The sequence below is a fragment of the Eriocheir sinensis genome, chromosome 29 (genome assembly GCF_024679095.1).
Source record: "Eriocheir sinensis breed Jianghai 21 chromosome 29, ASM2467909v1, whole genome shotgun sequence".
Classification (NCBI taxonomy): Eukaryota; Metazoa; Arthropoda; class Malacostraca; order Decapoda; family Varunidae; genus Eriocheir; species Eriocheir sinensis.
Genome location: NC_066537.1, coordinates 10,554,499 through 10,564,498, shown reverse-complemented (window position 1 = coordinate 10,564,498; position 10,000 = coordinate 10,554,499). Strand labels below are relative to the sequence as shown.

At 40.6% G+C, this 10,000-nt stretch overlaps 1 protein-coding gene across 2 annotated transcripts in view; it reads left to right on the top strand.

The window, feature by feature from the left end:
- LOC127005040 (5-hydroxytryptamine receptor-like) overlaps positions 1–10,000 on the top strand; it is a 182,715-nt gene that overhangs the window by 44,898 nt on the left and 127,817 nt on the right. For both annotated transcript variants that reach the window (XR_007758243.1, XM_050873489.1), the window contains exon 2: positions 5,524–5,571. The gene's annotated coding sequence lies outside the window, so the exon portion shown is untranslated. The remainder of the gene's footprint in view (positions 1–5,523; positions 5,572–10,000) is intronic.

Here is a 10,000-nt window from a genome sequence, read left to right as displayed (position 1 = left end):
ACATGTTTAGACTTGTTGTGGAATCTGCAGGCAACAGGACTCAGACATGTTTCCCGCGCGGCGCCCCAAGGAGGAGTAAGGGATCCGAGCGCCCTGATTGGCTGCCTCGCCGGCCAATCAGGAGCGAGGAAAAAAAGAAGAGAATTGGCAAGCCCTGAAAATGTTGTGTGGAATCGAATAGTGTTATCGGGGTGTTTTAAACGATGATGGTGATGATGGTGATGATGGTGATGGTGAGGAGGAGGAGGAGGAGGAGGAGGTGATGGTGGTGATGGTGGTAGTAGTAGTAGTAGTAGTAGTAGAAGAAAAAGAAAAAGAGGAAACAAGATAATATAAGAGAGACGAAAGGAAGAGGAAGGGGAAAAAAGAAGAGGGAATGCGAAATAAATGATGAAAAGAGAAAAAGAGGAGGAGGAAGAAAATTAGTAGTAGAAATAACAGGTTTAATGAAATAAGAAAAGAGAGGAAGAGGAAAAGAGGAAATAATAGGACAAGAATGATAAAAAGAAGAGGAGAAAGAGGAAGAGGAAGACGAGAAGAAACGAGGCAGGCAGTAAAGAAGATTAGGAAAAATATATCTGTGAACTCTCTCTCTCTCTCTCTCTCTCGCTCCCTCCCTTCTTCTTCTTCTTCTTCTTCTTCTTCTTCTTCTTCTTCTTCTTCCTCTGTTTCCATTTCCAATATCTCGTTTTCTGTGTTTGTCTGTCTGTCTTTCCTTCGCTTTTACTGAACCTGAAACAGAATTCGAAACTATGAAGAAACTAAGAATGTTTGTAGTGCCATATTTCTTTTTTTTTTTTTATTCCGATATCTCTTCGCTTCTTCGTCTTTCTATATATGTCTTGCAGAATATCTATGTACATTCCTTCTGCCTTTTCCTTCCTCTCCTTCTATTTACTTCTTTCCTTCTATTCATCATTTTTTATTTATTTTCCGATATTTTTCCTCTTTTTTTTCAACTTTTTTCTCCTCCTCCTCTTCTCTTTTTTTTCTTCGTGTCCTTCTTTTTCTGTTTTTCTTTTATAATGTCTTCCCTCTTCCTCCTTCTCTTGGTTTTATTTATTTCTTCTTCTTTTCTTTTTCTATTTGTGTTTTTCTTTTCATTTTCTTCGTCATCACCTTTTCCTGATACCTTCTATTTTTTTATTTTCCTTGTTTCCGATTTGCCTTTTCCTCTTTTTCACTGTAACTGTTTTCTTCTGTTTGATCATTTTTCCTCTATTCCATTTTTCTATTATTCTTTTTCCTTTTCTTCCGGTTTCGTCTTTTATTTCGCTTGCTGTCTTTCTTTCCTCCCTTCCTTTTCTCTTTTACTTTTCCTTTTATTTTCCCTCTTTTAATTTCCTCTCGTGTTTCTTCCTCAATTTTGTCCTCTCATCCTTTTTTTTCCTTTTAATTTCCTCTTTTCATTTTTCATTCTTTTTAGGTCATACTTTTTTTTCTTATTTCCTCATTTTTCTTCTTACCAAATTTTCCTCTATAGTTTTCCTCTCTTCTAGTTTCCTCTTTTCCTCGTCCTTTGAAAAAACATATATACAGACACATCCTTCCCTCCTTCCTTTCCTTTTCCCTTTCCTTCACCCTCTCCCAATCTCCATCTCTCTCCATTTCTCTCTCTATCTCTCTCTTTATCTCTTGCTGCAACTCACTTCTATGGACCAACAAGAGGAGGAGGAGGAGGAGGAGGAGGAGGAGGAGGTGAGGTATGAAGGGAGGGAAATCCTGTTCACCTGTTTACCTGGAGGAGGAAGAGGAAGAGGAAGAGGAGGAGGAGGAGGAGGAGGAGGTAATCTGGCTGGTTTGCGAGGCTGTATGACTAGGAGTTACGGGGTGTGAGGAGGAGGAAGAGGAAGAGGAGGAGGAAGAGGAGGAGGAGGAGGAGGAGGAGGAGGAGGAGATGGAGGAGGAGGAGGAATTTGCTAGAGGGACAGGGTTGAGTTTAAAGTAAGTCGAGAGAGAGAGAGAGAGAGAGAGAGAGAGAGAGAGAATGTATATCGAGGCGAGAAGAGGAAGAGGAAGAGGAGGAAGTGTAATGAAGCGATAAAGGAGAAGAGAGAGAGAGAGAGAGAGAGAGAGAGAGAGAGAGAGAGAGAGAGAGAGAGAGAGAGAGAGAGAGAGAGAGAGAGAGAGAGAGAGAGAGAGAGAGAGAGAGAGAGGAAAATTAAGAAAATGGAGACGGGAGGAGGAGAGGAAAGGAAAGAAAAGAGAAAAAAGAAATAGGAAAACGCGGAAACAGTTAAAGGAGAGGAAGAAAAGGAAGGATGCAATGAAGGAAAGGAGGAAGAAGGGAAGAAAAAGAGAAAATGAAGAGGAAAGGAAGAAATAAAATGTATGTACGTAAAAGGAATAATTACAAAACAGGTTAAAACATAGAAAGTAATTAAGAAGAATGAAATTGTGTATGAAAAAATAAATAAATGAATGAAAAAAAAATAACATGAACTAATTAAGGAAAAAAAGGAGTGAAATTAAGAAGGAAATTTATGATAGAAGTGACATGAAGAAATTGAGAATGAAATAATGAAAGAAAAGAAAAAATGAAGAAATTATGGAGAGAAAAAAATATGATTGAAAGAAGAAATGACATGAAGAAATTACTGAGCAAATGAAGGAAATGAGAAAGAAATTTATGATAGAAGTGAATGATGGAAGAAATGACATGAAGAAATTAAGAACAAAATAATGAAAGAAAAGAAAAAAATGAAGAAATTATGGAGAAAAAAAAATGATTGAAAGAAGAAATTAGATGAAGAAAAATGAACATGAATATATTACAGAAGAAACGAAGGAAATTATGAAGGAAAAGATGAATTTAGAGAATGAAATAAGATACAAAGAAAAGAAAAAAAGAAGAGGAGGATCAGGGAGGAATAGGAGAACCGCACTTACCTCTATGGGATAAAAGGGTTAAGGGGGGGCGGGGGGGGAATGGGTGAATAGGTAATTGGGGAAGGGGGATTGCACGCCCCCAAGTATACCTATTCTCCTGGGGGCTGGTCGTGTACCTGTGGCCTTCCCCGGGGGTTGAGATGTCGTGTTGATAGCAGGGGACGAAGGGGGAGGCAAGGGGTCAAAGGGGGTGGAAGAAGGGAGACGAAACAGAAGGGAAGGGAGTAAGGGAGGGAGACAGAGAGATAGGGAGCAAAAGGGGATGAAAGAGGGAGATAGAAGGGAGGGGATGAAAGAGGGAGATAGAAGGGAGGGGATGAAAGAGGGAGATAGAAGGGAGGGGATGAAAGAGGAAGATAGAAGGGAGGAAATAGAGGCAGTATAGGATAGAAGGGAAGGGAGAGAGAGGAATACAAGAGGGCAGGGAGGGAGGGAAAAAAATAAAGGGAGAGAAACAGGAGGGAAGATGGAGGGAAAGAGGAGGAAAGAAAGACAATGAGGGAGAGAGACAGGGGAAGGGAGGAAAAAGGAGAGGGAGAGAGGAGAGGAGAAAAGCAAGAAAGGGGAGGAGGAGGAGGAACAGAGAGGTAGTGAGGAGAGGGAAGGGAAGGGCGGAGAGGAAGGGGCAATATAGCATGAGGAAGGGGTTGGAAGGGGGAAGGGAGTGAGGCAGAAGAGAAGAAGGGGTAGGGGGAGGATAGAGAAGGGGAGAGAGAAGGGAGGGGTAAGAAAAGGGGTGTTATGGAGTGGGAAGGGAGTGAGGCCTAATAGAAGGGGTGGTGTAGGATAGAGAAGGGAAAGGAAGGGGACAAAGAAAGGGGTATGAGGAAGGGGGAAAGAGGGGAAGAAGGAGAGAAAGGAAGAATAGAGAGGGGAAGGGAAGGGAGGAAATGGGAAGGGGGAAGGAGAGGAAGGGAAGGATAGAGAAGCGAAAGGGGAGTGGGGAAATGGAAAGGGGAGAGGGGAAGGGGGAAGGAGAACAAGGGGAAAGGGGTGTAGGGGAGGAGGAAGGAGGGCAAGGCAAGGGGAGAGGAATAGGGGAAGGAAAGAGAATGGGAAGGGGAGGGGAATAAAGGGAAGGGGGTAAAAGGGGGTTGAATCGTCCATGTCAAGGTATTTCCGGGATCCCTCATGACCAGTGTATCGACGCCGGGGCTCGAACGTGTGTCAGAGAACCTCGTCTTTATCGCGGATCACTCTCGTTTGTTTTTGATTAATGAGTGTTTGTTTTTGTCACTGAGAGCTTGGCGGGTCGCGAAAGGGAACTCATTTTTTTTTCTTTCTTGTTCTTTTGCATTTCCTCAAGTTTTATAGAGGCGAGTAGAATGAAAAAAGGATCGCAGAATGGGACTTTTTTTTCTTGTTCTTTTGCATTTCCTCAAGTTTTATAGAGGCGAGAAGAATGAAAAAAGAAGGAAAGGAGGAAGGACGTGAGGAAGGAAAGGAATCAAGAAAAAAGAAAGGAAAGAAGAAAGAAACAAGGAAAGGAGGGAAGGAAAGAAAGAAGGAAGGAATGATAGAAGAGAAGAAAGAAAGGAAGGAAGGAAGGATGGATGGAAAAGGGAAGAAAAGAAAAAGAAAGGAAATAAAAAGAATGAAAGAAAAAAATAAAATAAAGAAAGAAAGAAAGATAAAAGGAAGGAAGAATTAAAGAATGAAAATATCAAGAAAAATATAAAAACAGAAAAGGAGAAATATAATACAAAGAAATAACCAGGAAAATTATAACAGCGAAAGGAGAGGAAGAAAGCAAAGAAAACGAAGAGATGAATAAAGAAAGGAAAGGAAAAGAAAGGAAAGGAAGAAAATAAATGAATAAACATAAATCTTTTCCTACGTGAATATTACCCTTCGACACACACACACACACACACACACACACACACACACATGGTCATCTTAACGCTATTCATTCATACATATTCATTCCCGTAACTTCCTTAGCGCGCACACACATTAAATTAGAGACAAAAAAAAAGAAAAAAAAGAAAAGAAAAAAATACTTAAGATGACGTTGACGCCTTTCATGTTTTAGGATTCACTCAAAAGAAAATACGAAATACATCAAATTAGTTTACCTGATTGAACTTTTTTTTTCTCTTTCACTTTCTCTTTTTTTTACTTTCTCTTTTCTTTTCGCTCTCTCTCTCTTGGTCTTGAAAGGTAATGAAGGGGAGAGAGAGAGAGAGAGAGAGAGAGAGAGAGAGAGAGAGAGAGAGAGAGAGAGAGAGATGGTCAGGTATTCAGTTTTTATCCTTATCATCATTTTCTTCTTTTCTTTTCTTCTTTTTCTTTTCTTATTATTATTATTCCCATTCTTCCTCTTCTTCGTTTTCCTTTTCCTTCTTTTTATTCCTCTTCTTTTCTTCATCTTTTTATTCCTACTCTTCTTTTCGTTTTCTTCTCCTCCTCCTCCTCCTCCTTCTTCTTCATCTTCTTCTTCTTCTTCTTCTTCTTCTTCTTCTTCTTCTTCTTCTTCTTCTTCTTCTTCTTCTTCTTCTTCTTCTTCTTCTTAGTCTCCAAATTAGCTCCTACATCTACTACTACTACTACTACTACTACTACTACTAATAATAATAATAATAATAATAATAATAATAATAATAATAATAACACTTTCTCTTTCCTTTGCAGGTGTGGGAGATTAACCTGTGTTACCTTTGCTTACCTCATTAATTAAAGGTAAGGTTCCACAGGTGTTCTAATTACCTATTCTTAAGTGGTAGGTAATAACAGGTGATAAAGGAGGGAAGTAATGAAGAAGGGAGAGAGAGAGAGAAGATGGGAAGAAGGAAAGAGAGAGAGGGTGAAGGAAAAATGGGAGAGTTCGAAGAGGAAGAATGAAGGGAGAGAAAGAAAGAGAGAGAGGATAAGAGAAAGAATAGAGGAAGAGAAAAAGAGAGAGAGGATGGAGGTAAGAAGGGAGAAAGTTTGACTATGAAGAGAGAAAGAGAGGGAAAGAGGGTGGAGATAAGAATGGGAAGGTAAGGGAAGGAAAGGGAAGGGAGGAGATAAGAAGAGAAGGAAGCAGAGGGAGTGATAAAGGGAAGGAGGAAGAAGAAAATAAAGAACGAAGGAAGAAATGAAGGAAGAGAAGGAAACAAAACAAACAAGAAAGAAGGAAGGAGATAAGGAAGAGAGATATGAAGAAAGGAAGGAAAGGAAAATAAGAGAGAGAGAGAGAGAGAGAGAGAGAGAGAACTTCATATCATTTTTATCTTAATTAAAAGACATATTACCTTGTTAGTCTTACCTTTCCTTACCTTCCTTACCCTAACCTCCCTCCCTCCCTCCCTCTCTCTCCCTCTTTCCCTCCCTCCCCTCTTATCATCCTCCTTCCTTCCTTCCTTCTCTTCCTCCACATTCACATTTTTCCTGTTTCCTTCCCTTTATATTCCTCTTTCTCCTCCTCCTCCTCCTTTTTCTCTCCTTTTATTTCTTTTCTTTTCTATTTTCTACCCCTTTCTGCTTCCCTTTCTTCCTTCCTTCCTTCCTTCTCTTCCTCCGCATTCACATTTTTCCTGTTTCCTTCCCTTTATATTCCTCTTTCTCCTCCTCCTCCTCCTTTTTCTCTCCTTTCATTTCTTTTCTTTTCTATTTTCTACCCCTTTCTGCTTCCCTTTCTTCCTTCTTCCCTTCTTCCGCTTCCCCTTTCAATTCTTTATACTCTCCCTTCCATCTTTCTTTTCTCCCTTCTCCTCTCTCCCTTTTTCCTTTCCCTTCCTCCTTTCCTTTTTTTTCTCTTACACTCTCCTTCTCTTTCTCCAATTTCTCATTCATTTTCCTCTTTTCTCTCCCTCTTTTCCATCCTCCCTTCCTTCCTCCCCTTCCTTTTCCTTCCCATCTCTTTCCCCTTCCCTTCCCTTCCCTTCCCTTCCCTTCCTCTACACTTTCCTTAATCCCTTTGCTGTTTCTTCCCCACCTCCCTCCCTCCCTCCCTCCCTTCCCTTTTTCCCCATCCTTCCCCTTCACCTCCTCCCCCTTCCCCTCCCTTCTTACCTAAGCAATAAAGGTGACAAAAGTAGGCCTAATAAATTTTCTTGTGTCCTTTTTCCTTAATTTATATGCCTACCTTTCCCTTTTTATTATTTTATTTTATTCCTTTTTCTTTTTTTTTCTTTTTTTTTTTTAGTATTGCCCTTTTTATCCTTTTCCTTTCTTTCCCTCTTTTTTTCCTTTTTTTTCCTTTAAATTTTCCCTTTCCTCGTCTTTTACTTTTCATTTTCCTTTCTTTCGAATTAGTTGCATCTTATTTTCCTCCCTTTCTTTCCCTCTTCCATCTTTTTCCCCTTTTTTTCCTTTCAATTTTCCCTTTCCTTTTCTTTTTTTTCCTTATTTTCATTTTCTTTCCAACTATTTCCACCTTTATCCTTTACCTTTCTTTCCTTATTTTCCTCTTTTTCCTCTTTTTTCACGTTTATTTTCCTTTTCTCCTTTTCTTTATTCATCATCTTCAAATCTTTTCTCTTTTTTTACCCTTTTCCTCTCTTCTTTTTTTTCTTTCCTCTTTTTCTTCTTCTTTAATTGTTCTCTCATCTATTTCTTACTTCCATTTTTTTTCTCTCTCTCTCTCTCTCTCTCTCTCTCTCTCTCTCTCTCTCTCTCCTTCTTCCTTCTTCACGATTCCCCTATTTCTTCCCCTTCTTCTTCCCTTGCGTGTGGGAGGAAGGAAAATCAAATGAGAGGAGAAGAGAAAAATGAATAAAAGGAAGAAAGAGAGAGAGAGAGAGAGAGAGAGAGAGAGAGAGAATACAGGAATAATACAAGTTGTAGTTATCGTTGTTGTTGTTGTTGTTGAAAGTAAGAAGAGAAGATAGGAAGAAGGAAGACAAGGGAGGGAAGGGTAGGCAGGGAGGAAGTGAAAGAAAAGGAATAGATGGGAAGAGAATGAAAGGGAATTGAAGGGAAGAAGAAGGGAATGGAATGGAGGGGGAAGGAAGAGAGGAGAGAAAGGAAGGGAACGGACGGAAAGGGAAGGGGAAGAGAAGGAAACGGACGGGAAACGAAGGGGAGGAGGAAGGGAGGGTAGGGAAGGAAGTAGAAAAAGAAGAAAAGGATAATAGGAGGAAAAGGGTTGAACAGAAATGAGAAGAGGAAGAAAAGAGAAGAAACAAAAAAAATATGAAAGATGGGAAGAAGGAAAGATAAAAATAAAAGTGAAAAAAAAGAATAAGCAGAGAAAGGGAAGAAAATAATGATAGAAAGAGAGGTCAAGAGGAGAGGAAGAAAATTAAAAGATAAGTAAAAGGGGTAATAAAGGAAGGAAATAAAAAAGAAAAGGGGGAAAATTGAAGAAATAAAAATAGAAATGAGAGGAAAAAGATAAAGGAAAAAAAGATAAGAAAAGATATAAGGAAGAAAAAGAAAGACAGAAAGACGGAAATGAAGAAAAAGTAAGAAAAGAAAAAGAAGAAAAAGAATGGGGATGAAGGAAGGAAGGAAGGAAAGAATGATAGGGAGGAGGAAGATGAAGGAAGGAATGTTAGCGGGTTAGAAGAAGGAAGAAGGAATGGAGAATAAGGGGGTGAGGAGGAGGAGGAAGAGGAAGGAAGGAAGGAGAAGGGGTGAGGAGAAGGGGGAGAAGATGGGGAGAATAATGGAGAGGATAAGGGGAGCATTAACGAGGTTTGACCCTTGCATTCACCCCTTAGTTGGGAGATCAAAGTAGGCCTACATCTCCCCACCTCCCCTCTTCCTCCTCCTCCTCCCCTCTTCTTCTCCTAATTAGCCTCAAGTCCCCCCCTCTCTTCCCCTTCATATTCCCTCTTCTTCTTCTTCCTCTTTCCTTCCCTTCGTCTTCCCTTCATCATCTTCCCATCTTCTTCCCCTCTGATTTATTTTGTCTTCCTCTTCTCTTCCTCTCGTCTTCCCTTCTCTTCCCAGTCATCTTCCCCTCTTCTTTCTCTTGTCTTCCCCTTTTCTTCCTCTCGTCTTCCCTTCTCTTCCCAATTATCTTCCCATCTTCTTCCCCTCTTCTTTCTTTTGTCTTCCTTTTTTCTTATTCTCGTCTTCCCTTCTCTTCACAATCATCTTCCCCTCTTCTTCCCCTCTGATTTCTCTTGTTTTCCCCTTTTCTTCCTCTCATCTTCCCCCTCTTCTTCCTCTCTTCTTCCCTTCATCTTCATTTCCCGTCATTATCTCCTTTCTCTTTTTTACTTTCTCTATCTTTGTTTCCCTCTTCCATCATTTATTTTTCCTTTTTCTCCTTTCTTTTTTTTCTTTCTCCTCTTCTTCTCTCCTTTCGTTTGCACATCATTATCTCCATTATCATTTATTCTTCTTTTTATTCCTTCTTCCCGTCTCCTTGTTTACCATCATTTTCTTCCTCTATATTATTTTCCTTCCTCCTCATCTTCGTTCTCTTTTACTTTCTATCTCTTCTTTCCTTACTTATTTTTCTTCCCTTCCTTCCTTCCTTCCCTATTCTTCCCTTCCTTCCCTTCTTCCATTCTCTATTCTTCTTTCCTTCCTTCCCTTCCTTCCCTTCCTCCTCCCCTATTCTCCTTCCTTCCTTCCCTCCCTCCCTCCCTCCCCTATTCTCCTTCCTTCCTTCCCTCCCTCCCTTCCCTATTATTCCTCCCTTCCTTCCCTTCCTCCCTTCCCTATTATTCCTCCCTTCCTTCCCTTCCTCCTTCCCCTATTCTTCTTCCCCTCTTCCTTCCCTTCCTCCCTCCCCTATTCTTCTCCCCCCCTTCCTTCCCTTCCGCCCTCCCCTATTCTCCTTCCCTTCCTTCCCTTCCTCCTCCATTACCTATTCTTCTTCCATTCCTTCCCTTCCTCCCTTTCCTTTTTCCTCCTCTCCCTCTCTCTCCTTCTCTTCTTACACTATCTTCTCTTCCCTTCTCTCTCTTTTTGTCTCTCTTCACCACCACCACCACAACCACTACCACCACCACCTCATCTCTCTCTCTCTCTCTCTCTCTCTCTCTCTCTCTCTCTCTCTCTCTGGAGGTCTGGGAGGAGGAATATCAGGAGGAAAATCTTACCTGTGTTCTTTCCTCCTCCTCCTCCTCCTCCTCCTCTTCCTCCTCCTCCTCCTCCTCTTCCTCCTCCTCCTTATCTCACTTTTCTTCTTTTATACTTGTTAAAAAAAAGTGTAAGGTTTCTTCTC